Here is a 7,211-nt window from a genome sequence, read left to right on the forward strand (position 1 = left end):
GTTATATGGATGAGTAACTTCTAGAGATATACTATACAACATAGTTCCTGTAGTTAACAGCAAGATACTGACTTCAACATGTGTTCAGAGGGCAAATCTCAGGTTGTGTCCTTACCTCCCCACCACCCACCAAAAAGTAGATACAAGCATGCTTTTGGAGGAGTTTTGTTTGTATAACCAGCCTCAATCAGGCTAGGGCAAAGAGGGAAAAAAATGCAGCCAGAAAGAAAAGACGTTACCTACGGGGAAACTACAATTAAACTGACAGGTTTATCCATAACAAGAATAGGAGCCAGATGACAATGGAACAAAATGTTTAGCAGATAACAGGCACTCAGCAAATGAGCAATAAACCTTGCTACACCTCTCAAAAAAATATTATGGAGAGATCATAAATCACTCTCTCAGTGTTTGCTTTCTTTTCTAATGGAGTGCAGTGTATTCACTCCCAAGTCCCTAGGGTCCGAGAGAAAGTTCTCCTGGGAAAATTAAAGAGAAACAGAAACAGAAAGCTGTCACATGAGAAAACAATTCTTTCTGTTTTAAGAGACGGGGTTTCACCATGTTGGTCAGGCTGGTCTCAAATTCCTGACCTCATGATCCACCGCGTTGGCCTCCCAAAGTGCTTAGATTACAGGCATGAGCCACCACACCCGACCCATGGGAAAACCGTTCTAATGCTTTTGTTTCTCCAGTGAGGAAAGTAACAGAGAAGCAGATTTTGCTAAAGAATGAGTTCTTAACATTCCAAGTTTTCCGCAAGACAGAAAGGGAGGGTGGGAGGCCCTGGGTTCCCATCCTGGGAAGTATTCACCGAGAGGCTGGATGTCACGTGGTAGAAATGTCCCAGGGGGCCATAATGAAATGCCTGCCCAATGGCCTTGCAGCGTCCTCTGAGACTCTGAGAGGTACTCTAGGATGAGGCACTGGCCCTCTGCAGGGTGACTGTCTCTGACCAGGTAATAGGACTCTGAGAGAAGCCCAGGGGAGTTAGCAAGAGCCACATAGCCCAAAGCACGGCAGTGCTCTGTAAAAACAGCAATGCCGAAATGTGGACTTTGTCACTACCCTTGGATCACAGCCACTCCTCTGAGAGTACTATGCTCGCCGTCCATTTTCCATTCATTGGCAAATGCCTGTTGAGTATAACGCGTGGGCCAGACTCCATGGGAAGCGGACCGCGGGGTCAGCAGAGAGCATGATGGGCACCATCCATGTCCTCCCTGGCCTCACCTGCACTCGCAATTAACTAGGCAATCTGAAGACAGTAGCTGGGCGACAGCGTCTAACAGGAACATCTGATGGAGGGGTCTGGGAGCAAAGGTCTTCCTGAAGAAGTGGCATGCTAATGGGACCTGCTGTCTGAAGTGGAGTGACCAGGCCTCAGCTGTGTCCCTGACTTCCGGGGGTTAGCAAGGACCCCACATGTGAGCAGTTGAATCCCCAAGGGTGGAGCAAATGCATGGAAGAGTGGCCGAAAGCCAGGCCAGAGCCAGACCCTACAGGCCCGAGGGCTAAAGAAGGTCGAGGCTTTGTCCCAGAGCAGATGGTGAAGTCAGGGAAGGCCTGTAGGCAGAGACGAGGGAGGACAGCCTCCACCCACTTGACCACATCTCTGCCTAGGGCCTTCCTAGGAGGACACCCCTGAAGAGGGGACAGGCCCCTGTCTTCTGTTTCCAGCATCTTTCCAGTCTCCTTTTGAGACTTCCCAGCTCCCATAACCCAAATCCTGTCCACTGCTCACCCTGGAAAAGGTCAAAGGAGAAAGTCCAAGTGATTCTGAGGATGTTCCCAGGGCCCAGAGCCGTCCATACACATCTGAGACCTCTGCAAAAGCCACGCAAAGTAAAATTGGCTTTGTCTCCCTTTTCTCAGGCCATCCTTTTGGCCTTGCAGTCTGTGTGTATATGTTTATTGTAAGAGCTTTGTTCATCATTTCTTAAGGAATATGTATGATGTGAGGGTTGGGCATGTTTGTGCATAAGAAGTTACACAAGGAATCATAGAAACACATTTCCCAATGGAGAACCACCTTAATGTTGAGCTTTATCTAAAAGCTGGAGTTTTTGCCAGTCACTTGAAGAGAAGCATTCAGTGCCATTTATAAGAGAGAAGATGGTTACACGCACCTGCACACAGGTGAGCTCATTTATACCTAAGGCCCTAATTGAATGCCTGGCCTTCCTCAAGAAAACTGAAGCCATCTTCCTTGAGCCCCTGGCCAGCACCAGGGCCAGCATGCTTTGCACCCTGTCTGTAACCCTGCCAGCAGCCCACGGGCTCTGTGCAATGGAAATGGAAGTAAGGCTCTGGGAGGTTAAGTAACCAACCTCAGCACGTAGCCAGGAAGTAGCACGTCCTGGATCCCAGCTTTTTCCGACTCCACAGCTCTTTCAACCCCACCCCGCAGTCCTGTGCTGACCTGATGTTCTTCAGCTGGGTTGGGAGAAAGAAGATCAGTAGCTGTCTCCCCGCCCTTGGGTCTTGTCTCCTAAGATCTGGAAAAGTGGTCAGGCAGACATCCAGCCAGTGGCAGCGTCCCTCCCAAAGGTGCTGGAAGACCCCATTTGCTGTGGAAAACCCTGGTTTCTTGGAAAGCACAGGCAGAGGCTGGTCGTGGGCTACTATGCCCACCCAGGGAGTGAATGCGTGTGGCTCTGCCTGGGATCAGCAATAAGGCTCGTGGTCCTCACTGGGTGCCCCAGCCCCCTACCTTTGAAGCAATCATGCTCTCTTCAGTTGCCACCTAGCTCTGGGCATGGAGAGGCTGTGCATGACCTGGACCCAAGATAGGTACACAGAGGAGCAATTAAGAATCAGGAGGCTCTTTGGCCGGGCGCGGTGGCTCAAGCCTGTAATCCCAGCACTTTGGGAGGCCAAGGCGGGTGGATCACGAGGTCAAGAGATTGAGACCATCCTGATCAACATGGTGAAACCCCGTCTCTACTAAAAAAAATACAAAACATTAGCTGGGCATGGTGGCGCGTGCGTGTAATCCCAGATACTCAGGAGGCTGAGGCAGGAGAATTGCCTGAACCCAGGAGGTGGAGGTTGCGGTGAGCCAAGATCGTGCCATTGCACTCCAGCCTGGGTAACAAGAGTGAAACTCCGTCTCAAAAAAAAAAAAAAAAAGAATCAGGAGGCTCTGAAGTTGAACTGGCCAAGCTGGAATCGGGCTCCACCACTCACTAGTTACATGATGATACGCACATTTGGTCTCTCTAGGCATCCATTTCTTCATTGCGAAGTGGGTCTACTAATCACCGGCTAGTCACTGTAAGGAGGAGATGAGAAGAGCCATATGACCACTTAGCAGGGTGCCTGGTGCGAGAAACTAGCTACTCTCACTGTTGCGGGGAGAGTCATGATCATTCTTGTTTTTGACTCATGCCACTGAGCAAGCTGTGGCCTAGGAGAAATCACTTTCCTCCTGAGCTTCCTTTTTTTTTTTTTTTTCCTGGTGGAATGAGTGACCTTGGCCACATCACCTGTAAGGATCCCTGTAGCCTTTACGACTTGGTGACTTTGGCTGGATCACTTTTAGGTGATCCAGAGCCTAAGGACACCCCTGGAATCTGGTTTTATCTGCAGGCTTTGCTTTTATAAATTGGTTTCTTATCTCCAATATTCAATCTCACTCCCAGGAGCGTCTAGGGCAGGCATCCCCAAACTTTTTACACAGGGGGCCAGTTCACTGTCCCTCAGACCGTTGGAGGGCCGCCACATACTGTGCTCCTCTCACTGACCACCAATGAAAGAGGTGCCCCTTCCTAAAGTGCAGCGGGGGGCCGGATAAATGTCCTCGGGGGAGGGACGCCTGGTCTAGGGAATGTGGGTTCCTTTAACATCCTGACGTTAGGCGTGAATGGCATTATTGATGATCGGCTGATGCCTTTGGCTGAGAAGTCTGCTCTTCTTACTGTTGGCCCCCTGTATGGAAACAAACAAACAAACAAAAAAACACCCTTCTCACAGCCTTCTCAGCCAGAGAAGTGGCCAAACAGCCTTCCCAGGAGGGAGGCAAAGAAAAGGCCATTGGCTCCGGGGATCTACAGATCTGAACAACTTCTAGCCTGTCATGGAATACTGGCTATGTCCTCTACAGACCTGAGCCTGGGATCCCTTTCCCAGGATCTCTAGATCTTGGGAGGAGACAAAGTTAATGATGGAGACCTATCCACATTTCCTGGACCTACCGCAAAGTATTGCAAACTGGATGGCTCAGAACAATAGAAGTTTATTGTTGCACAGTTCTGCAGGCCAGCCGACCCAAATCAGGGAGTCTGTGACAGGGTTGCTTCCTCGGGAGGGCTGTGTGGAAGTCTGTTCTGTGCCCATCTCCCAGCTTCTGGTGTCTGCTGACAGTCCTTTGCATTCCTCAGCTGTAGATGCATCACCCCCGTATCTGCACTCAATCATCACGTGGCCTCCTCCCTGTGTGGGAGTCCTCACATCCTCCCTCTGCACATCTGTCTCTGTGTCCAAATTTCTCCTTTCTGCAAGGACAGCAGCCATATTGGATTACAGTCCACCTAATGGCCTCATTCTCACTTGATTTAACTGTATTACCTCTGCACAGGCATTTCTAATAGGATAGCATTCTGAAGTACTGAGAATTAGGACTTCAGTATAGACTTTTTGGGGGAGACACCATTCCACCTATAACAAGGTCCTTGGACTATTTTCATTACTTCCAGGACGTAAGAATTAAACAATTCTCCCTACTGATTCTTAGTAATTCTGTTTAGTAAGAGCACAGACTCTGAGATGAGCTGGGTTTGAATTTTGGCTCTGCCACTTACTAGCTATGTGATCTTGGGTAACTCATCAGGCCCCTATGTGTTCAGTTTCCTCAACTGTAAATTGAAAATAGTAATGATATTTATACCTCTTAGAGTTGATATAAACATTAAGTAAAAACACATTTATAGTACCTCATCTTATCACTATTCTATATCTTAGCACGTTTGGAAAAGGCTCCATCTAATAAAATCAGTGGAAGTGTCTATGATACCTACCATGTGCTACCAGGCACTGTTCCAAATGCTGTTGTATACATCAACTCATGGCATCACCACAGCAACTTTCTCAGATATGTGCTAGTGTCATCCCTGTTACACAGAAGCAAAAACTAAGCCCTAGAATGATCAAATCATATAGGTACAGCCCTGCAGACACTAAGGGGAGAAGTTAGGACCCAAATCCAGACTTGTCTGACTCCAGGGCCTTTTAGGAGCCATTCGGACTGGGTGACTTTCTAGGAATAATAAAAGGGTCTTGTAAGGATGAAAAGAATCACAGCCCATCACCTTCACTTGCCCAGAAAGTCATTCTGCTTTCAAACGCCTGATTCCGGAGGCTTTTCCTATCATGGCAGACTGAGTGTGCTCAGAAAACACACTCCTTCTTTACAATGGGCCCAGTAGGTGAAGGGCTTGTGTCTCTCTTCCAAGCCCCAGGATGGCTTTGGAAGGCCCCCACCCCAACCCAGGAGAGCCAGGAAGAAGCAAACCATGATGCCTTCCCCCCAAGAAACAATGGTCATTTGCCTGACACCGTGACTCTGTGGTTTTGTGTCTTCTAGGGAAGTCCATTAGAACTGCTGTGCTGATCAAGGGGATGCTCTGTCTTTGAAGAAAGAAGAGATGGTCCCTCCCCAGCCGTGGGCCACCCTCACCAGTGACTCCAAGTGGAACTACTTAGCTCGTGTGTGCCTGGAGGATGTGGGAAGCCCAGCGACTCTCAGATGCACCTCCCAGAGGACCGGTGGGAATTGTTCATAGTGCCAAAGTCCTACTACTGCGTTTTCAATGGGTCCTTGTACATAGTTTGCTCCTCTGCCCTAGCCCTCACCTCTTGCTATACTGGAACCGATTTGTACAATGTGGGAATTTTGTTACCTTTTTAATCAAGGGCAACTTCCTTTTCCAGCACTACCATTGTAAGGTTTTTATCAGGAGGGAGGGCTAACCGCCTTGCTTTTCTCTTTTCTCTTTTTCTTTTTTAATTTTTATTTTATTAATTTGGGGAAGGGGTGTTAGTATTAGTGCCATGATATCTACTGGATTTTAAGTAGGGAGAATTTGTTTTTAAAGGTAGGTTGAAATTTGGGAGATTTCTCAGCAGGAAGGGCTGAAATCTATGCCTCCGTCTCAACTTGGAGAGAGGTAACAGACACTAGACCTTCCAAATCAAATTCCTTTCCAGTTCTTCCCCTGGCTGCCCTTTCAGGGGGTCCCTGCCTTAGTCCCACACTAGGCTTTCTGAACTGCCAGACTGGGCCCAGCCAGCACTGGGAGAAATGGGTAACAGGTGGCTGACTTCTTTAAGCACCTTTCTAAAAACCAGCAGAAGAGGCTCCCACCTCTATGAGCATGGTCAGTACTCTTGGGACATTAAAACAACAAGATCTTCCTATCTGGAGGGTACAAAGGTGAACAGCTTTGCTTTTCATTTCTCTTTTCACTGCCTTTTCTCGGTGTGGTATTTGACAAGATTTCAGCTCAAAGCCTCACCATGAATTGATTTTTTGTTTGTTTGTTTGCGTGTGTGTTTGTTTTGGGGACAATTTTAGATACCTGAGTGCACTTTTCTTCAGTTAGTCCTAACTTTTAAGGAAGGAAAACCAAGAGACCTATCTGGTGTACATGTTGCAATATGAATTCTGGTTGCAATCCCTCCGCCCTCCCATTCTGCCCCCCATTTGAGTACACCACAAGTCAAATGCTAGGAAGTTTGAATAAAACCAATTTTTCTAACTTGTTGCTCATTTGTTGTAACTCAATAAAGCAAAGACTAAACATTTTTATAACTTTTTCCTCTACTTTGCCTTCTTTATTGTTGTCTGGCTCCCAAGGGCTTGACATAAGGGTTCTGACTCGGGCACCCTCCGTTTCAAATTCATACGGTCACATTTCTCATTTCTCATCTTGGAGGGATCTGACATCGCAAACTTTAAAAACAAGATGTGGGCCCGGCGCGGTGGCTCACGCCTATAATCCCAGCACTTTGGGAGACTGAGGTGGGTGGATCACCTGAGGTCAGGAGTTGGAGATCAGCCTGGCCAACATCGTGAAACCCCATTTCTACTAAAAATACAAAAATGAGCTGGGTGTGGTGGCACGCACCTGTAATCCCAGCTACTCAGGAGGCTGAGACAGGAGAATCACTTGAACCCAGGAGCCAAAGGTTGCAGTGAGCCGGGATAGTGC

General features: G+C 48.0%; 1 protein-coding gene across 2 annotated transcripts in view; it reads left to right on the plus strand.

The window, feature by feature from the left end:
- ZHX2 (zinc fingers and homeoboxes 2) overlaps positions 1 to 6,811 on the plus strand; it is a 185,107-nt gene extending 178,296 nt beyond the window's left edge. For both annotated transcript variants that reach the window (XM_039464618.2, XM_074387092.1), the window contains exon 4: positions 5,585 to 6,811. The gene's annotated coding sequence lies outside the window, so the exon portion shown is untranslated. The remainder of the gene's footprint in view (positions 1 to 5,584) is intronic.
- The last annotated feature ends 400 nt before the right edge of the window (positions 6,812 to 7,211 follow it).

This window comes from Saimiri boliviensis, chromosome 15 (assembly GCF_048565385.1).
Source record: "Saimiri boliviensis isolate mSaiBol1 chromosome 15, mSaiBol1.pri, whole genome shotgun sequence".
NCBI lineage: Eukaryota > Metazoa > Chordata > Mammalia > Primates > Cebidae > Saimiri > Saimiri boliviensis.